Here is a 22,844-nt window from a genome sequence, read left to right as displayed (position 1 = left end):
AAGCTTGGAGAGAGACCCCTCCTTTCTAGGAAAACAAAGCAGTTTTGCCAGTGGGAAGAAAGCCAGCAATTTTGAATCAAAAGAACATAAGGGTGTTTGTTATGTTTCCATTTTGCAGCAGTTGGCCAATTCCAAAAGCCACGTATTTGTTGTTTTGCTGCATAGGCAGCTTTTCAATTGGATATAGTGGAGAAGGGAGGTGTTTATTTATGCAGTCCTGTGGATAAGTTTTAACCTGCACTCAGACTCCGCTGGTGTCTTTTTCTGCAGGATTGATGAACCTGCTTTACATGTTTGAGGAGGGATAAAGTGGATTTACCTGTGCCAGGTGTAGGCAGGAGGCCAACTTCTTTTGTTTACCACGTTGAACTATCTGGCAGAGTTCAACGCTCACTGTGTTAAAGAGCGATGCCAGCTAGGAGACCTCTTCATGCTTTATGGAAACCTGACTGTTGTGCCTTTCACCATCTCAGACTGCTTTAGTGACTCGGCAGCCTATTTGCACACAGTACGATCCCACAAACAGGAATGTGACCAGATTACCGACCCTATTGTGATGTTGATTGAGAGATAATGACTAGAGGTGACTCCCTTGTTGATGTTCGAAATAGTACCCCATGGCATCTTCCATACCCGGCCAAGTGTAAGCAGCTTAATGTTTCATTTGAAAATAACACCTCCAAGGGTGTAGCATTCCCTCAGAACCCACCCTTGATGTGCCAGTCTTAATCTTTATGCTCAAGTGAAATGGAACTGATACCCAGAATGTTGTTAGTGCTGTTGAATGACTAACACTGCCTGATCATTTTCTGATTGCTTGCCTGTTGGATCTTACTATGTGTTAATTGGCTGCTGCATTTTCTATGTTAGTGTGGGAACCTGCACTTAAAAACATTGCTAGGAAAAGACCTTTGAAAGTCATGAGGCTGTGACAGGTGACGTATAAATGTGATCAGAGATAATGGGAACTGCAGTTGCTGGAGAATCCAAGATAACAAAGAGTGGAGCTGGATGAACACAGCAGGCCAAGCAGCGTCTCAGGAGCACCAAAGCTGACATTTCAGGCCTAGACACTTCATCAGAGGGGGGGATGGGGAGAGGGTTCTGAAATAAATAGAGAGGGGGGTCAGACCGAAGATGGATAGTGGAGAAGATACGTGGTGAGGAGAGTATAGGTGGGGAGGGTATAGGTCAGTTTGGGGAGGATGGATAGGTCAAGGGGTCAGGATGAGGTTAGTAGGTGGGAAATGGAGGTGCGGCTTGAGGTGGGAGGAAGGGTTAGGTGAGAGGAAGAACAGGTTAGAGAGGTGCCCTATAACCTCCCTAAGAGAATCCCCCTCGTTCTCACACACCACCCCACCAACCTCCGAATACAACGCATCATCCTTCGACACTTCCGCCATCTACAATCCGACCCCACCACCCAAGACATTTTTCCATCCTCACCCTTGTCTGCCTTCCGGAGAGACCACTCTCTCCGTGACTCCCTTGTCCGCTCCACATTCCCCTCCAACCCCACCATATCTGGCACCTTCCCCTGCAACCGCAGGAAATGCTACACTTGCCCCCACACCTCCTCCCTCACCTCCATTCCAGTCCCCAAGATGACTTTCCATATTAAGTAGATGTTCGCCTGCACATTTGCCATTGTAATATACTGTATCCACTGTAATTGGTGTGGCTCTCTCTACATTGGGGAAACCAAGCGGAGGCTTGGGGACCGCTTTGTAGAACACCTCTGCTCGGTTCGCTATAAACAACTTTGCCTCCCAGTTGCGAACCATTTCAACTCCCCCTCCCATTCCTTAGACGACATGTCCATCATGGGCCTCCTGCAGTGCCACAATGATGCCACCCGAAGGTTGCAGGAACAGCAACTCATAATCCACTTGGGAACCCCGCAGCCCAATGGTATCAAAGTGGACTTCACAAGCTTCAAAATCTCCCCATCCCCCACTACATCCCAAAACCAGCCCAGCTTGTCCCCTCCCCCCACTGCATCCCAAAACCAGCCCAGCTCGTCCCCGCCTCCCTAACCTGTTCTTCCTCTCACCTGTCCCCTCCTCCCACCTCAAGCCGTACCTCCATTTCCCACCTACTAACCTCATCCCGTCTCTTTGACCTGTCTGTCCTCCCTGGACTGACCTATCCCCTCCCCACCTCCCCACCTATACTCTCCTCTCCACCTATCTTCTCCTCTATCCATCTTTGGTCCGCCTCCCCCTCTCTCCCTATTTATTTCAGAACCCTCTCCCCATACCCCTGTCTCGTGAAGGGCCTAGGCCCGAAACGTCAGCTTTTGTGCTTCTGAGATGCTGCTCGGCCTGCTGTGTTCATCCAGCTTCACACTTTGTTATCTTGGATATACAAATGTGTCTCTCTTTTGTCTTCTTGCAGGACAAACAGCAGTTTGAGGTGGATACAAGTAACCTCAGTTCCTTGACCTGTTTATCATTCATTTGAGATATTCATGACTTGGTTAATCAGTGAAGCCTGTGGGGGTGGTGAATAACCGAGAAAGTGGTCTGCAACCAGGAAGAGCCTGGTCACAACTGGGGGTCGGTTGAAGATAACGCGGCGTGGACCTGGAGGAGTACAGGGGGCCAGGCAGCATTAGAGGAGCAGGACAGTTGACGCCTCAGGTCGGGACCCTTCTTCAGAAAAAGTTGAAGGTTCTTTTAATTGCTGCAGACAATGGTATAAATAGCTGTGGAGACAGGAGAAAAACTCACTTGAATTCTTGCCAATTCATTCTAACAACAAGGGGAAGCAGTGAACTTTTTGTGGCTTGCTCCCATTTAAGGAAGCTATTTGACTGAATGTCAGCGATTACTCACTGACCTTACTGAGCCATTAGCTAGGGACTGGCCATAACAGCGAAGCGCAATTTTCTTGGATGCCTGATTGATCCCATTGTTTGAGATAGCTAAAAAGACTCCAAATTGAGAAAATAAACTTCTAGAATGCTGCTGCACACAAAGAGCTTAATTTGATTAAGCAGCATGAATTGGCTGGTTGGATAGCAGAGTGTTCATTCACTTTCCATTTGGCTAGGGCTGGCAGGGTGCTGCCATGATTAATGTGTTGGGTGCCCATTGGGGAGAATGTGGTAGATGGGGCATTTGCAGGGCCAAAGGTCATGTGCCAGGGGAACATTGCTGCTGAGCAGCCTTCCTAAACTGCTGGAATCGTAAGGAAAATGCAAGTTAACATCACCACCTCCTGGCCACCCCTCCAAGTAGTCAGTTGAGGGTCACTCCTCTATTTCTGTTTAATTCCTTCCTTGAGCCTCTCTGCTGCTCCCTTCTAATTGCTGTGTGCAGTGGTATCAACAACTGCAAATTTAATGTAAATAAAAACGCTTGAACTCTTGCCAATTCATACTGAAAGCAACAAACAGCGAGCTCAGGTTTATGGAGGGAAGGGAGTAGGTTGCAAGTCAAGAGGGCGCTGAAAGAAAGTGCAAATCTGACACACACTGGAGGGATCTGTAATCTGTTAGTGAGCCCTGTGAGCTATCTGGATTGTAAGCAGGGGCAACTATTCTGAAACATTTCAACATCGAGCAGAGTTTTGATCCTGGAATGTGTTCTGCAGTGTTGACTCTTACTTTGTTTCCAAGGTTGTAGTATTATAAAAGGCAGTTTGACTGTTGGGCTCTGTATGGAGTCTCCCAATCAGCCAATACTCTCAGCAAAAACATGAATGCATCACAGAGGTTGCATGTTTATCCACTGAGCTGTGGGCAATCCAAGTGATGCAGACTTGATTGCCACATTAATTCCTATACAGTGACATATTCAATCTTCTAATGAATTTTGCACAGCGTTGGCATGTTTCAAAGCACTTCATGCGGGTGCATGTTTTGAACTGCAGTGACATTTACGGTGCAGGTAACTTGGCAGGCGGTTTGTGCAAACAACTTCCTTCAAACAGCAGTGTGATAAAATAACAAGATAATCAGTTGCTTTTAATGATGTTTGTTGAAGAATAAATATTGGCCTGGACAGAGGGGAGAATGTTTCAGTTCCTTTTAAGAATAGTAGCTTTGAGATCTATTGCATGGGAGACATAACCCAAAAGATGGCACCCATTATAGGATCAAAGCTCCATAAGAGGTAATGGCGGAAGAACATTCACCCCATTGAATCTGCTCCATCATTAAGTGAGATCATGGCTGATCTGATAGTTCTCAACTCTACTTCCTTGTTTTTTTCCTATAATCTTTGATTCCCTTTCTGTTTAAAAATCTGCCTGTCTTGAATATACTTAATGATCGAGCTTGATAGCCCTCTGTGGTAGAGGATTTCAGATTCACCGCACACTGAGCGAAGAAATTCCTCTTAGTCTCTGTCTTAAAAGGCAACATTGCATTTTGAGATTATGCCTCTGGCCCTAGACTCTCCCACAAGGGAAAACAACCTTTCCTTAGCTACCCTGTCAAACCCTTAACAATCTTGTATATTTCAATAAGGTCTCTGCTCATTCTTCTAAAGTCTGAAGAGCACAGGCCTAACCTACTCAACCTCTTCTTGTGAAACAGAGAAGCCTGGTATCAGCTACTGGACTGCTGTCTGGACTGCTTCTTATGCCATTATATCTTACCTTCAATAACAGCCCAAAACTGGTTTCTGTACTCAAGCTAACAAAGTGTGGAGATGGATGAACACAGCAGGCCAAGCAGCATCTCAGGAGCACAAAAGCTGACATTTCGAGCCTAGACCCTTCATCAGAGAGGATGAAGGGTCTAGGCCCGAAATGTCAGCTTTGGTGCTCCTGAGATGCTGCTTGGCCTGCTGTGTTCATCCAGCTCCACACTTTGTTATCTTGGAGTCTCCAGCATCTGCAGTTCCCATTATCACTGTACTTAAGCTGTTCTCTGACTGGTACGTTATATAGTTTTAGCAATGCTGCCATGCTTTTGTACTCCATTTCTGTTGAAATAAAGGCCAACGTTCAATTTCCTTCCTATTACCTGCTGAATTTATATTCTAGCATTTTGTGATTTACGTGCAAGGACACCCAAATCTCTCTGTGCTGTAGCTTTTTGCAGTCTTTCTCCATTTAAATAACATTCAGCTCCTTTGTTCTTTCTGACAAAATGCAGAACCTCACGTTATCCCATATTATCTCCCATCTGCCAAGGTTTTTGCCCAATTGCTTATCCCTCTGCAGACTCTTATGAATTCTCCCCACCACTTGCCTTCCCACCTGTTTTTGTGTCATCCTCAAACTTGGCTGTATCGCTTTCACTTTCCACATCCCAGTCATTAATATGTGTGGTACATAATTGTGGCCCTGCACTGAGCCCTGTGCCACTCTACTACATACACTCTGAAACTATCCCTCTCATTAGAGCTCTCTGTCTTCTATTAGTTGGCAAATTGCTTTCCAGGCTAAGGTACTGCCTGATATATGGCACCTTCTCAAACACTCCCTAAGAATCCAAACATTTTACATCCACTGCTTCCCCTTCATCTGTCGTGATTGCTACCTCCGAAAAATTTTCAGACATGATTTTCCCTCATGACTCTACTTGACCATATTATGTATTTCTAATGGCTTTGCTGTTACATTCTTTATGATAAACTCTGAGAATGCAACATTCCCTCAGTATTGGGATGAGGGATGTCAGCCTGGATTATGTGTCCAGAAATCTCTAATGGGATTTGAACCCAGTTTTTCTGCTGCAAGCAAGAGAGCCACCCACCCATGGGCTGTCATATACATTGGATATATTCTGGGTTGGTCTTCATTGCAGTTTTTCCAAACTCTGTGCTTGCTTCAAAAACTTTTTATGAAACGATCTGTAAGGCATCAGCGTAAGGTGCTTCCCACCTGAGAAGGCTGAAAGGGCAGCATCTGTCTGTCGATCTCTAATTGTTCCTGATACAATGGGGCTGCTTGTTCCTCCTATCAGTGGGATTGCTACCCCAATCTCCTGCCACATTGCAGCCCTAGAAACTTGCATTCCGAGCCTTCCTCTCGCTTGGTAAAGGGGTTGGGAACAATACACTTCATGTCCCTCGGTGCAAGCACACCCTGGAACTGTAGAACCCGTTACCACACCACACCTCCTAAATGGCTGTATCAGCCCACTGTATTCTCTTGTTTCCGTCGAGGGAGCTTCTCAATCATGTTGTCAATGTCTGTACTTCATTCCAAGAGCCAGCCAGCTCTCTGTTTTGCTGTAAAGTGACACACAGTTAAGTACATTTTTTTTATTGCAAAGATGAAACTGAAGTGACTTCCTTCGGGAGCTGCAACATTCCTGATGAATAGATTGAAGAAGAGGCTTATGAATCAAAGCTATTCTTTCTGTTCAGCAACACAATACAGGGAATTGTTTTACCTGTATCGTTCACAATCACCTATCTTTCAGCCTTTATTTTCAACACTGGATTTATAAACTACAGACTTTGGTGTTGTTGGTAGAAAAGAATAGGAGGAGGCCATTCAACCCTTCCAGCCTGTTCCAACTTTCATAAATGCATGGCAGAGCAGTTTCTCAAACACATGAAGGATTCAGGCTTTGGATATAATATGGTGTTTGCCCAGTTAGAGACTAAGTATTTGTATGATGCAGTATAGCAAAACACCAAGCTGTATCAACAGCATTTTCCAAACCCTTGACCTTTACCGTCCCCAAAGACAACGCAAATCAGATATATGAGAATACCAACAACTCCCAAGTTCCCCTCAAAGCCACTCAATGTCCTGACTTGGAAATACATCGCCATTCATTCCATGTCACTGGATCAACAATCCTGGAGCTCCCATCTAAGGGCATTGTGGGTCAACCTACAGCACACGGACTGCAGCAGTTCAAGACGGCAGCTCACCCCCACCTTCTCTGTGCCATTAGGTTAGGAACTGACTTCCATTTCGGGACATAAGGTAGATTGGTCAAGGCTGTTGTATGGAAACATACTCATTCTTCACACAGACGGAGTGAAGTTGTGGAACTTTCTGCTCAATAACCCTGTTCAGGTTGTGAGCACCTGGGGCCGTGGGGAGCAGCTGGGCTCATGGGAACAGCTGCCATTTGTCAGAGATTTTTATTGGGCAAGGCTGCTCCAAGACATGGTGTAAAGTAGAATCAGGGGGAGTTGAGGTGCAGGTCAGCTGTGATATGATTGAATAGCAATACAGCCTCAAAGGGCTGAATGGCCTCCTTCTATTTCTGTGGATAGGGGAGAAAGTAGGGATTTGAATCCTGGGAGGGTGGAGGACAGTGCTGAAACCCTCCATGCACAGCTGTATACTTGTTTTAAAGAAATGGAATCACAGACAAGCCTCTTCCAAAGAAAACATGAAACATATTATTGCAACATAAGCTGGTTTGGCTAGACAAGTGCAGAGGCTACGAGGAGTGATGTTCCTGTGTGGGAGAGCGCTCTAGTCTCAACAAAGAAAAGCTGCCTTCCCTTCAGAGAAAAAATTGGAATTGGTCCATCATTGCCTATCCTTCAGAGAAAAAATTGGAATTGATCCATTATTGTGGTGAACATTGCTGAATTCCGATTAGTCTGATACTGAATGCGTGGGTTGACAGTGTAGTCCATCTTCAAACCTTCCTGCTGCAAGGTTATGGGCTTAGCAGTATTATGTCATTGAGTCACACAGCTTGGAAACAGACCCTTAGTTCCAACTAGCCCACACTGTTCATTTTCCCAAACGGAAACAGTCCTACTTACCTGCATTTAGCCCACATCTCTCCAAACATTCCCGATTCATGTAGTTTATCCAAATCTAACTGTACCTGCATCCACTGCTTCCTCTGGCAGTTGATTTCACATAGGAACAACTCGAAAAATGTTGCTCCTCGTGTCCTTTTTAAACCTTTCTTCTCTCACTGTAAAAATATGCCCTCTAGTTTTGAACTCCCCCCACCCTAGTAAAAACAAAACTTTACCTTTTTACCTTATTTATACCACTCATGATTTTATAAACCTCTACAACATCAGTGTTGTAGTGAGGAGCTGATGGCCTTGTGGTATTATTGCTGGATTGTTAACCCAGAGACTCAGATAGTACACTCGAACCTGAGTTTGAATCCTGCCCATCCACCTGCAGATGGTGGAATTTGAATTCAATAACTATCCAGAATTAACAAGTCCAATGATGATTGTGAATCCATTGTCGATTGTTGTGGGAAAAACCCATATGGCTCACTAATGTCCTGTAGGGAAGGAAGCTGGCATCCTTACCTGGTGTGGCCTACAGGTGACTCCAGGCCAACAGCAACGTGATTGACATTGTAATTTATTCATATCCTTCCAATACCACGGCAAACAGTACTCCAGAAGAGGCCTCACTAACATCGTGTTATGGGGTTTGTAATCTGGATTGATATATTGTTGAGTTAGTGTTAAATACCACTGTGGCTCTTCGGGAATTTTGATTTCAATGATTTAAATAACCTGAAATTTATAAACATGTATCAATAACAGTGCCCATAAAATGACTGAACAGTTGTCAAAACACATCTGAAGAAGGATCACTAGACCCAAAATGTTAACTCTGCTTTTTCTCCATAGGTGCTGCCAGACCTGCTGAGTTTCTCCAGCAATTTCTGATTTTGTTTCTGTGTTATAAATGCCCCTTGATAGAAGAAAGTCCTCATTCCGTAACTTGGTCTGTCCTACATGTCACTCCGTAGCCATTCACAGCTGTGAATGGCAGAGCAAGCCACTCTGTTGCCTTCAAGAACATGGCTCATTACTAATTTCTCCCGGAATTAGCCCATAATCAAGGCTGACAGTCCCACTGCAGTGCCAGTGAGGTGCTGTGCTGCTAGACATACTGTCTTTTGGATGACCTATCAAACCCTGCTTTCCCAGTTGAAATTTATCACTCAACTAACATCACAGATTGCCCAGTCTGTCATCACATTGCAGGAGCAAATAACTGCAGATGCAGGAATCGGTACTGAAAACAGCAAATGCTGCAGAACACAGCTTGTCAGGCAGCATCCATGAAGAGAAAGCAAGCTAATGTTTTGAGTCTAAATGACTCGTCATTCATCATATAGCAATTTTCAGGATCTTGTTACGTGCAAATAGGCTGCTGCATTTCCTATGTTACAACAATGGCATTTCTAAAAATTCTTCATTGGCCCTGGAGCACATTAGGATTAACTGAAGTAGTGAAGGGTTAATAAATAAAAACAGCCTTTCTGTCTTCTCCTCGCATTTTCCTAATCTTAGAGTTTACAGTTTGGTTTATCACCACATGTACAGTGAAAAGTTTACAATGTTGCCCAGACAGTGCCATCTTGGGAACAAAGTACAAATCTTAGGTACAAAATTGAGAAATAAGGTAAAGAAGTTACATTACCTTAACAGTGATACATAGTATAAGTTAGAAAATAAGAAACAGTTAAAAAGATAAACATTGCATTGGATAAATAAATTACAGGTAAACATTGCGTTGCAGTAGATCAGCACAGTGTAAAATATCCCATTGACTTTTGGATTATAGTTTTGTGTCAAGATGATAAAGAATTGTTGCCCTTCAAATCCTACCATTCATTCAAACAAACTCTGTGCAGAATATTATGGAAAACATCTGTCTGTTTACTGTAGTTTGAAGGGGCGAGTTTGTTCTACTAATTAAATCTGACTGTCTGTATTGCTTCCTGGCTGCTCGAGCCCAGGGTTTGAAGCAAGTGTCAGGTCTGTAAACCAGACATAAAAGCTCTGTGTTGTGAACAAGATTCTTCCTAAGTCTCCCTCAGTCTATGACTTTACGCTGTGCCCCGCTGAGCTGTACAAGTTTTTATTGGATGTTCAACAATGATAGGGTGAGCAGTGATGAGAGAGAGAGAGCTGGGAGCAGAAGTAGACCTGCGAAGCATCTTTGACTTGTGTGGCCATTCAGTAATGAATTGCTGCTGCTTCCACATTCCCATCCTGTCCTCATCAACTATCTCCTCAGTGGGGAGGGTCCAATAGGAAGGTTATGCTTCCAAAAGCTTTGCATTTCTGTAGCACCTTTCACAGCCTGAGGATGTCTTTAAGTGCTTTACAGCCAGGGTGATACTCATAATGTAGGAAACCTGACAGATAATTTCCCACATAACAACAAATGTGATATCATTCAGGTAGTCCATTTTGGTTGACTGAGAGATGAAAGACTGGACAGGACAGACAGAGAACTCACCTGTTCTTCAGAATTGTGCCATGGGATCATTTCTGCCAGCTTGAAAAGGGAGATGGGGTCTCTCTTTTATCTCATTTGAAAAGCAACACTTCTGACAGTACTGTACTTGAATGTCACCCCTGGGTTTTGTGCTGAAGTCCTGGAGAGGGACTGAGAACTGTATGTATCAAAGGTCAGAGAGCTACCAACAGAGCAAGAAGAAAGGGTTTTGATTGGGAAGTTAATGTAGCAGACAAGTGGACTTTACTAACCCAGAAGGAAAGAACAGTAAAACTGGCAAAAGAGACTTACTGGTCCAACTCATCCTGTAGACAGCAAAGTAAATTGTGTTAGTTTCCAAGTGTTGGTATTTTTTGATTAGATTTTCCCTCTGGGAATCTTTGACGTTTTTTACATTTAAAAAATATATTTTATAAATTACGCCAGACAATGCAGAGATTAGTGAATGACCATAAAGGCCTGAGACTGTCCCACCCTGTTCTATTGTTCAAGATGATGACTAAATTGTTCAAATTGTGGCCTTAGACGAGGTTTTGGTGTCGAACTTGTAATCCCGCTAGATATGGTGGGTTTGCCTGCTCACTGATCAACATCCTCCCTTTGTCTCCAGCAGTGGAATATTTATACAATCCTTTCTTTCCTCAACAGTGCGGAATTTCCAGTTTGTCTGACATTTCATTTAGGCCTCACCATGAACAAAGATGGGATTGCACGCACTCTGAGAAGGACCAGAAGCGTGTATTATATTTTTCTTAAATCAGCTCATGGAGGATAGGTGAAAGAAAGAAAAAACAAGCAAATCTGTTGCGTTTCCTGCTCTCAGCATATGTTGGTGAAGAATAATTTAAATAAATAGTATCCGTGGGAGTTTTATTTTGTTGCTTGCTCTTGGCTAACTGCAGAGTTTTGTCGATTTTCTGCTGTGATCTTGCACTGTCCAGGTTAAAAGCTTTCGGTCTTGTGAATGTGTTGCACAGATGAGACTCCTGAGGAATCCAGTATTGGCATGATTTCATTATTGAAGTTGCTAGGATTAATTGGGGGGAATACCTGTTTCCTCAGGTGGGAGAGGTGGTGATCTGGTGGCAGTGTAGGAAGTTAAGAGTCATCTTGCAAGTTTCCCAATTGGAATAACATTATCAGCCGTGAAGGAAAATGGGTTAGACATTCCAGCTGCTCGCAATGCTTAGCAGAGCTCAGCAACTAAGTCATAGCTCTCAGCTGTTTAAAGTCACCATCAACAATTGCTCCGCAGTCACATCACATAGTCGAGTTCAGACAAATTACTTGTATTCCTGCCTCACGACCTCATGTCTCACTGCAGGATCACCCAAGACCTGTGTGAGACAGAATAAAAAGAAAACACTGATGTATGTTTGTCATATTTTAAGGATTTGGCACGGACAAAACACAACTTAATTGTGACCACAAGTCCCTTCTTGTTCTCCACAGGAAGCCTCAGGGCTGGTTAACTTAACTGAGGGCTTGGAAGGAAATCAAAGCCAAAGTTTTCTTTGTTTCAAGGACACAAGCAAAGGGAATTAAAGTTCCTGTAACATCACAGTTTTAGCATTGACAAAAACACAGTCTTCCTCCCTTGGGTTTCCCTTTGGCAGTTTCATCTGCTGCTCAGTGAAAAGAAAGAGATCACTGGGTCATTTTACTCAAGAATCGAGGTGAGGGGATCAAAGTCTGATTGACAATGAGAAATCATTTATTTGGGTAATAAGGAGCTTGTCAGCTCTCGATTGGTCCAGCATGACTTTCTTGGGAATTAGCGATGGCCGTGAGGGAGTGGCTCATTGGAGGTAGATGTTGATGTGACACAACTCCCTGGACTATTGTTATGATCCCAGCCAATGGGCTCCTTGATTACAGCCACTGATCAAGTCAGTTCCCAGCATAAAACCTGGCTTGGTAGACCATAAGAGATAACAAGGTGTAGAGCTGGATGAACACAGCAGGCCAAGCAGCATCTTAGGAGCAGGAAAGCTGATGTTTCAGGCCTAGACCCTTCATCAGAAATGGGGGACGGGAAGGGGGCTCAAATAAATAGGGAGAGAGGGGGAGTCAGATAGAAGATGGATAGAGGAGAAGATAGGTGGAGAGGAGACAGACAAGTTAAAGAGGTGGGGATGGAGCCAGTAGAGGTGAGTGTAGGTGGGGAGTTAGGGAGGAGATAGGTCAGTCCAGGGAGGACGGATGGGTCAAGGGGGCGGGATGAGGTTAGTAGGTAGAAGATGGAGGTGGGGCTTGAGGTGGGAGGAGGGGATGGTGGGCGGAAGGACAGGTTAGGGAGGCGGGGACAAGCTGGGCTGGTTTTGGGATGCAGTAGGGGAAGGGGAGATTTTAAAGCTTGTGAAGTCCACATTGATACCATTGGGCTGCAGGGTTCCTAAGTGGAATATGGGTTGCTGTTCCTGCAACCTTCAGGTAGCATTGTCATGGCACTGCAGGAGGCCCAGGATGGACGTGTTGTCTGCAGAATGGGAGGGGGAGTTGAAATAGTTTGCAACTGGAGGTGCAGTTGCTTAGTGCGAACCCAGCATAGGTGTTCTGCAAAGCGGTACCCAAGCCTCCACTTGGTTTCCCCAATGTAGAGGAAGCTACAACGAGAACAGCAGATGCAGTATACCACATTAGCAGATGTGCAGATGAACATCTGCTTGATGTTGAAAGTCTTCTTGGGGCCTGAGATTGGGGTGAGGGAGGAGGTGTGGGGGCAGGTGTAGCACTTTCTGCAGTTGCAGGGAAAAGTGCCGGGTATGGTGGGGTTGGAGGGGAGTGTGGAGTGGACAAGGGAGTCATGGAGAGAGTGGTTCCTCCAGAAAGCAGATAAGGGTGGGGATGGAAAAATGTCTTTGGCAGTGAGGTCGGATTGCAGATGTCGGAGGATGATGCATTGGATCGGGATGTCGGTAGGGTGGGATTTGAGGATGAAGGGGAGTTCTGTTTTAGTTGTTATTGTGGGGAGGGGGTGTGAGGGATGAGTTGCGGGAAATGCGTGAGACATGGTCGAGGGCGTTCTCGACCACTGAGGTGGGGGGATGTTGCGGTCCTTGAAAAATGAGGACATCTGAGATATATGGGAGTGAAATGCCTCATCCTGGGAGCAGATGCCGCAGAGGTGAAGAAATTGGGAATAGGGAATGGCACTTTTACAGGAGGTTGAATGGGAGGAGGTGTATTCTAGGTGGCTGTGGGAGTCAGTGGGCTTGATATGGATATCAGTTTCTAGGTGGTTGCCGGAGATGGAGACAGAGAGGTCCAGGAAGGAGAGAGAGGTATTACAGATGGTCTAATGGTTAGCCCCACCACACCCGACACTTTTCCCTGCAACCGCAGGAACTGCTACACCTGCCCCTCCACCTCACCCCCATCCCAGGCCCCAAGCAGATGTTCACCTGCAGATCTGCTAATGTGGTTTACTGCATCCGCTGTACCCATTGTGGCCTCCTCTACATCGGGGAAACCAAATGGAGCTTTGGGGACGGCTTTGCAGAACACCTATTCTCGGTTCGCACTCAACAACTGCACCTCCCAGTCGCAAACCATTTCAACTCCCCCTCCCATTCCTCAGATGACATGTCCATCCTGGTCCTCTAGCAGTGCCACAACGATGCCACTCGAAGGTTGCAGGAACAGCAGCTCATATTCTGCTTGGGAACACTGCAGCCCAGTGGTATATTGATTTCACAAGCTTCAAAATCTCCCCTCCCCCTACTGCATCCAAAGCTAGCTCAGCTTGTCCATGCCTCCCTAACCTCCTTTCTCCTACCTATCCCCTCCTCCCACCTCAAGCCGCACCTCCAACTCCTCCCTCCTAATCTCATCCCGCCCCCTTCACCTATGCGTCCTTCCTCAAGTGACCTATTTCTTCCCTAACTCCCCACCTACACTCATTTTTACCGGCTCCACCCCCACCTCTTTGACCTGTCTGTCTCCTCTCCACGTATCCTTTCCTCTATTCATCTTCTATCCGCCTCCCCCTCTCTCCCTATTTATTTCAGAGCCCCCTTACCCTCCCCCTTTTCTGAAGAAGGTTCTAGGCCGAAACATCAGCCTCCCTGCTCCTATGATGCTGCTTGGCCTGCTGTGTTCATCCAGGTCTACACCGTGTTCTCAGATTCTCCAGCATCTGCAGTTTCTTCTATCTTGATAGACCATAGGACTTGCAATGCGTTTACTGTGCTCATACACTGAATACAATTGCAATAGGTTGCCAATGAACTTTAACAAACAAATGCCAATGCGAACGCAGCTCACTCATTTCTTAAATGGCTTTCTCAAACTCTTTTTCCAAGCCATGTACTTCTGAAACTTTCCTCTTATTGAGATTAAGCTGCTTCAGACTTCTTTCCTTCTCCTCTGACTGTTTTGGAGACTGCTAAACTGCTGCAACTGCTCAAGAACCCTGCATGCTTACTGCAGATGGACCTTGGTGGAAACCTGCTTGTGGCTTTGATTAATGTGAGAAGCTTGGAAGTTGCACATGATGTTGACAGGTTGGTGGTCAGCGATGCCTCGAGCCATGGTGACTGGGACCACCTGGTCCTCCTTTTCCAGTTCGGCCCCTGAGGACTGCACTTTGGCTGGCACCTGCCCTGAATCTTTCTGTCACGACTGTCAAGGTACAAAGAGCTTCCACTGCCAACATGTATGGGGTCATCAAAGTGCATAAGCTTCTCCACCATGTCATCCCCATAGGGCCTAAACTGTCTTCCAAAATTGAAATCACAAGAGTATGTGTGCCCTTCTCAATGACCATTCACCTGGCTCAGTTTGTCCCATTAGAGAAATATTTATAGCGCTGTAAACACAGTTCTCAGCTCCTACCTGTCAGTTTCAATGTCACTGGTGGCATTTTCTAACATGATAGAATCCCAGGTATGCTGGCAAACAGCTATCACTGTTTTCAATGTTATTCAGTTCCTAGGCACACGTACTGATCGGTGCAGCATAAACTCATACTTGTGTGGGACAAGGATGTGGGCTCCTCAGTCACAAAGCTGAGATGCCGCAGCAACGGGGATGGCCATGGAAAAGGAAGATAGACTTGTATTTAACCTGCCTGTCTTATTATGCCTGCCTGTAGCAACAACCTGAATTTATATCACACCCGAAACAACTACTTGTATTTACAGAGCACACTTTACAACAACCACTTAGACTAATATATCAAAAGTGCTACCTTCTGAAACATTATGATACTGAGTCCCAAAAGGAGATAGCACGACAGATTGCCAAAATTTTGGTTAAAAAAAATCTTAAAGGAGGAGAGACAGGGAGAGAGATTTGGGGAGGTCATTCCAGATCATGGGGCCCAGGTTGCTGAAGAGAACCTCCATTGATGTAATGAGGATTGGAGGAGTGCGGAGATTTTAGAAGTTTGCAGGATGGACAAGAAGCCAGGATTGGAGGAGTGTGGAGATTTTAGAAGTTTGCAGGATGGACAAGAAGCCAGGATTGGAGGAGTGCGGAGATTTTAGAAGTTTGCAGGATGGACCAGAAGCCAGGATTGGAGGAGTGTGGAGATTTTAGAAGTTTGCAGGATGGACAAGAGGCCAGGATTGGAGGAGTGCAGAGATTTTGGAAGCTTGCAGGATGGACAAGAGGCCAGGATTGGAGGAGTGCGGAGATTTTGGAAGTTTGCAGGATGGACAAGAGGCCAGGATTGGAGGAGTGCGGAGATTTTAGAAGTTTGCAGGATGGACAAGAAGCCAGGATTGCAGGAGTGCGGAGATTTTAGAAGTTTGCAGGATGGACCAGAAGCCAGGATTGGAGGAGTGTGGAGATTTTAGAAGTTTGCAGGATGGACAAGAGGCCAGGATTGGAGGAGTGCAGAGATTTTGGAAGCTTGCAGGATGGACAAGAGGCCAGGATTGGAGGAGTGCGGAGATTTTGGAAGTTTGCAGGATGGACAAGAGGCCAGGATTGGAGGAGTGCGGAGATTTTAGAAGTTTGCAGGATGGACAAGAGGCCAGAATTGGAGGAGTGCGGAGATTTTGGAAGTTTGCAGGATGGACAAGAAGCCAGGATTGGTGGAGTGTGGAGATTTTAGAAGTTTGCAGGATGGACAAGAAGCCAGGATTGGAGGAGTGCGGAGATTTTAGAAGTTTGCAGGATGGACAAGAGGCCAGGATTGGAGGAGTGCGGAGATTTTTAAAGTTTGCAGGATGGACAAGAAGCCAGGATTGGAGGAGTGTGGAGATTTTAGAAGTTTGCAGGATTGACAAGAAGCCAGGATTGGAGGAGTGCGGAGATTTTGGAAGTTTGCAGGATGGACAAGAAGCCAGGATTGGAGGAGTGCGGAGATTTTAGAAGTTTGCAGGATGGACAAGAAGCCAGGATTTGGGGAGTGCGGAGATTTTAGAAGTTTGTAGGATGGACAAGAGGCCAGGATTGGAGGAGTGCGGAGATTTCGGATTGTTGTAGGTTTAGAGGAGTTTATAGAGATAGAAAGATTTCATAATTCTTCGTGCACACTAAACCGTGGAGCCCAAGTAGCTGCTTAACCCAGTCAGCCAGGATGGGGTCTGATTTGCAAACCATTGTGTTGTTCACTGGTATTAGTTGAGGAACTAATCTTGATCAGGATGCTGAGAGATTATCCAGTGTCAGATACAGCTGGTAAACACAACTGTTCCTTTAGGTCACAGGTCAACTTCCCCCTTGTGCTGCCATGCCTTGGGTTTGCTAACTCTTGTGGGATCTATTCCTGGAGATTTGATCATATGACCCCTCTCCTCCTTATTCCCAACCAACTGGTCAAAGACCTTTTTTTCCCTGTCTCCAATATATATTTTTAACTATGAAACAAATGTGTTCACAGAATACGTAGTAATTTTTAACACTGTTATGAGTATACACGGGGTTATTGCTTACAATACTGCCTGAGAGATTAACAAATATAATTACTGGAGGCTCCAAGGTAATCCTGGAGAAGTTGGCAACCCAAGGTAGATCTCGTGCTTTCAGTGGAATCCTTTCACCCGCACTGTGCAGACTGGGAAATCCCACCTTCACCACATTCTCTCACCTGGCATATCAACAGAACTGAAAATCACAGGCCACTTAGGATTCAGCATGAGCCCCTTTCTTGTGACTGACACAGATTAATTTCACCTTCTCACTCCTCCCAAAAGCATTTCCTCTATGTAACTAACACACACAGTAGATAGAAGTTTTACATAAACGCAGAGAGTACTGGAGAAATTAATCAGGTCTGGGAGCAGCTGTGGAGAGAGAAACAGAGTTAACGTTCCAAGTTTGCAGTAGTTTGCTTTTATTCAACAGAAATTTTACTCTGTTGACCTGCCTCATCATTGGACACTGGGCCTTCCATTATCAGGAGTTGCAGACGTTGAGTGTGGGAGATGGGGGCTTACAGATTGTCCTGAGTCTTAACGCACCATGCACGTGCACTCTGTTATCAGAGAGGAATTGAGGTCTGACACCCAGAACCACACAGGTACTTGCACACAGACACACACATGTAGACACTTGCTCACAGGCGTACACTTGCATGCACACAGATACATAGACACACACACAGACAGACGCACTGACACACACACGCGCACACACACACATACAGATGGACATACACAGGCACAGCCACATGCTCTCTCAGACACAGACCCTCACATAGACAGATACATACACATGCTCTCTCATACACGTAGACCCCCAGACAGACACACATACACATTCTGTCACATACACACAAACGGTCATACAGACACACACACGATGTCTCATACACACAAACCCTCATACAGACAGCCACATAAATATGCTGTCTCTTACACACAAATCCTCACTTAGACACACACACACACACACATGCTCTCTCATACACGCAGACCCTCACTTGACAGATACACACACATGCTGTCACAAACACTCAAAACCTTAGACAGAAACATACACATGCTGTCTCATACATACAAACTGTCATACAGACAAACACACACACACATGCTCTCTCATATGCACAAATCCTCACACAGACAGACACACACACATGCTTTCTCATGCACACAAACCCTTATACAGACAGCCACGTGCACATGCTGTCTCATACACACAAACCCTCACATGTATAGACACACACACACATCCTGTCTCATACACACAAACCCTCACACAGACAGACACACACACATGCTGTCTCCTACGCACAAATCCTCACATTGACACACACACACACATGCTGTCACAAGCACACAAACCCTCACACAGACAGACACACACACATGCTCTCTCATACACACAGACCCTCACATAGACAGACACACACACATGCTCTCTCATACACACAGACCCTCACATAGACAGACACACACACACATGCTGTCACAAGCACACAAAACCTTACACAGACAGACACACTCACATGCTGTCTCATACACACAGACCCTCACATAGACAGACACACACACATGCTCTCTCATACACACAGACCCTCACATAGACAGACACACACACACATGCTGTCACAAGCACACAAAACCTTACACAGACAGACACACTCACATGCTGTCTCATACACACAAACCCTCACACAGACAGACACACATACATGCTCTCTCATACACACAGACCCTCACACAGACACATACACATGCTCTCTCATACACACAAACCCTCACACAGACACACACACACATGCTCTCTCATACACACAAACTCTCACACACACAGACACACACACATGCTGTCACATACTCACAAATCCTCGCATAGACAGACACACACATTCTCTGTCATACACACAAACCCCCACGCAGACAGACATAAGCACACACACAGGCACATATGCATCCTCTCTCATATGCACAAACCATATCGCAAACACACACACACACACACACACACACACACACACATACAAACACACACTAGCACATATACACACAAATATGGCAAAAGGGTTGCCTGGCATTTTTAAAGGGATTAGCACCTTTTAGTTTCCTTTTGCTTTTTCATGGGTGTTGTTGAGCTTGGGCTCGTGGGTTGATCTGGATTTGTGTTCATTGCTCATCCCTAATTGCCCTCGCACTAAGTGGCTTAGTCAGCCATTTCAGAGAGCAGCTCAGGGTCAACTACATGGCTGCGGATCCGGAGTCATATGCAGGCCACACTGGGTAAGATTTAAAGATAACAAAGCGTGGAGCTGGATGAACACAGCAGGCCAAGCAGCATCTCAGGAGCACAAAAGCTGACGTTTCGGGCCTAGACCCTTCATCAGAGAGGGGGATGGGGAGAGGATTCTGGAATAAATAGGGAGAGAGGGGGAGGCGGACCGAAGATGGAGAGAAAAGAAGATAGGTGGAGAGGAGAGTATAGGTGGGGAGGTAGGGAGGGGATAGGTCAGTCCAGGGAAGACGGACAGGTCAAGGAGGCGGGATGAGGTTAGTAGGTAGGAAATGGAGGTGCGGCTTGGGGTGGGAGGAAGGGATGGTGAGAGGAAGAACAGGTTAGGGAGGCAGAGACACGCTGGGCTGGTTTTGGGATGCAGTGGGGGGAGGGGACGAGCTGCGCTGGTTGTGTGGTGCAGTGGGGGGAGGGGACGAACTGGGCTGGTTGTGTGGTGCAGTGGGGGGAGGGGACGAACTGGGCTGGTTTTGGGATGCGGTGAGGGAAAGGGAGATTTTGAAGTTTGTGAAGTCCACGTTGATACCATTGGACTGCAGGGTTCCCAGGCGGAATATGAGTTGCTGTTCCTGCAACCTTCGGGTGGCATCATTGTGGCACTGCAGGAGGCCCATGACGGACATGTTGTCTTAGGAATGGGAGGGGGAGTTGAAATGATTCGCTACTGGGAGGTGCAGTTGTTTGTTGCGAACTGAGCGGAGATGTTCTGCAAAGCGGTCCCAAAGCCTCCGCTTGCTTTCCCCAATGTAGAGGAAGCCACACTGGGTGCAATGGATACAAAATACCACATTGGCAGATGTGCAGGTGAACATCTGTTTGATATGGAAGGTCATCCTGGGAGTGAGGGTGGAGGTGTGGGGTCAAGTGTAGCACTTCCTGCGGTTGCAGGGGAAGGTGCCGGGTGTGTTGGGCTGGAGGGGAGTGTGGAGCGAACAAGGGAGTCATGGAGAGAGTGATCTCTCCGGAAGGCAGACAAGGGTGGGGATGGAAAAATGTCTTGGGTGGTGGGGTCGGATTGTAGATGGCGGAAGTGTCGGAGGATGATGCGTTGTATCCGGAGGTTGTTTGTGTGGTACGTGAGGACGAGGGGGATCCTCTGGGGGTGGTTGTGGTGGGGGCAGGGTGTGTGGGATGTGTTAGGGGAGATGCGGTCAATGGCGTTCTCAACCACTGTGGGGTTAAAGTTGCAGTCCTGGAAGAACGTGGACATCTGGGATGTATGGGAGTGCAATGCCTCATCCTGGGAGCAGATGTGGCGGAGGCGGAAGAATTGGGAATAGGGGATGGAATTTTTGCAGGAGGGTGGGTGGGAGGAGGTGTATTCTAGGTAGCTGTGGGAGTCAGTGGGCTCTCCCCTTCCCCTACTGCATCCCAAAACCAGCCCAGTTCTTCCCTTCCCCCCACTGCATCACAAAACCAGCCCAGCTCGTCCCCTCCCCCCACTGCATCCCAAAACCAGCCCAGCCTGTCTCTGCTTCCCTAACCTGTTCTTCCTCTCACCTATCCCTTCCTCCCACCCCAAGCCGCACTTCCATTTCCTACCTACCACCTCATCCCGCTTCCTTGACCTGTCCGTCTTCCCTGGACTGACCTATCCCCTCCCTACCTCCCCACCTATACTCTCCTCTCTACCTATCTTGTTTTCTCTCCATCTTCGGTCTGCCTCCCCCTCTCTCCCTATTTATTCCAGAACCCTCACCCCATCCCCCTCTCTGATGAAGGGTCTAGGCCCGAAACGTCAGCTTTTGTGCTCCTGAGATGCTGCTGGGCCTGCTGTGGTCATCCAGCTTCACACTTTATTATCTTGGATTCTCCAGCATCTGCAGTTCCCATTATCACTGGGTAAGATTTACTTCTCTAAATTACATTCATGAACTGAATGGATATTTACAACAATTGATAGTAATTTTAATGCAGCAACAAATGCTTTGGTCAGTATTTATTCAGCCCCCAGCATTACAAAAACCATTGACTTGTTCATTATTATGTTGCTGTTCGAAGGAGCTAGCAGTGCATAAATTTCCTGCTGTGTTACCCTACATAGAGCAATGATTACAACAACAACACTGTGCCATGCTGTAGTTCTGTAGATGCATTATTGGAGTGATTGTCAAGCACAATTTGGTACTTTGCCAAGAAACTAGTAGGTCAAGTAAGCAGAAACTTAGTCAAAGCAAGTTAAAAGATAGGAGAGAGGTGGAACAGGGGGCATTGCCTGCAGACGCCTTTGAGATACCCTGAGATTGTGGAAGAAGCTGTATATTGGTCAGTTCTTATATCTGTGCATGCCTTCTATGGAACATTGCAAATTTTATTGTGAAATCTGATCCCTTGATCTGTTGAGACCTGCTGAGCAAGTTTTACCTGTAACTGCGCTGAGTTTATGCTCGAGGCTGGATATTCCGGTAAAAACAAAAACAGGGACAGAACTTGCATGACATGAGAGGCACCACCCCTCACAAACTCAGAATGGTTTCAAGGCTAATGGTACACTTTCAAAGCTATGACAAATCTGGATTATGGAATGGCTACAGTGCAGAAGGAGTTCATTCAGCCCATTGCATTGGCCTCCTGCCAGAACAGTTCACTTCATACCACTCCCATGCCCTCCATGCACCTCAGCAAAGTTTCTGTTTTCAGGGAATTGACCAATTTCCTTTTGAAAGTGGCGATGGAAACAACTTCCATCACATTCTCAGCAAGTGTACTCCCGTTCCTAACCAGCTTCCACCAGTGGGAACAGTGTCTCTTTCTCTGCTCTGTCGACAGCCTCGTCATGATTTTGAAGATCTCGATCAAATCTCCTCTCAACTGTCTCTTCTCCAAGGAAAACAGACCCATCTTTCTCTTGTCCTTTTCAGAACTGAAGATCCGCATTGTTAAACTGTGTTTTTGAATCTTTGTTGCATCCTTCACCTCCTGCTGAAAGTGTGATGCTCAGAACTGGGCACAGTACTGTAGTTGTGGCCAAATCAGTGTTTTATGAAGGTTTACCCATAATTTTCTTGCTTTTATACTCAATGTTTGATTTGATTTGAGTTACTGCCGTCATGTGTATGAGGTACAGCAAAAAATGTTGACTTATGTGCTTAACACACTGACTGTATTAGACAAATGCATCAGGGTAACAGAATAGAGTGCAGGATACAGTGTGATATTTCTCTATTTATAAATCCATCTGCCTTTCTAACCAGTTTTTCCCTCTGTCCTGCTATCTTTAGTGGGTTGTGCACAAGCAACGCCCCCCCCCCCCCCACCAAGGTCCTGTAGTCCTAAGGTTTGATCCTTCTTGTGGTAAATCCCAGTTGGGCCATTCCAATCTCTGTTGAGGGGTTTTTTGGACATCTGTTGCCACACATACCCCACTTGCTGATGGCTCTGTTCCTGAGTCTGGTCAAGGCAGTCATTCACAGATCCAGGCAGTGGGACCTTCTTTTCTGGTTTCATCTGCACCTGACTGTATATGGTGAGCGAACATACTGAGTATGTCTGACGTCTTCTGTAACTGGTAGGTACCACAG

General features: G+C 46.1%; 1 protein-coding gene across 2 annotated transcripts in view; it reads left to right on the top strand.

Moving 5' to 3' along the window:
* LOC125457665 (tumor necrosis factor ligand superfamily member 10-like) overlaps window positions 1-22,844 on the top strand; it is a 36,677-nt gene that overhangs the window by 1,087 nt on the left and 12,746 nt on the right. The gene's annotated exons all lie outside the window — the stretch shown is intronic.

Source organism: Stegostoma tigrinum, chromosome 14, assembly GCF_030684315.1.
Source record: "Stegostoma tigrinum isolate sSteTig4 chromosome 14, sSteTig4.hap1, whole genome shotgun sequence".
NCBI lineage: Eukaryota > Metazoa > Chordata > Chondrichthyes > Orectolobiformes > Stegostomatidae > Stegostoma > Stegostoma tigrinum.
Note: the sequence above shows the minus strand (reverse complement) of the source record. Positions and strands in the feature narration are given on the sequence as shown.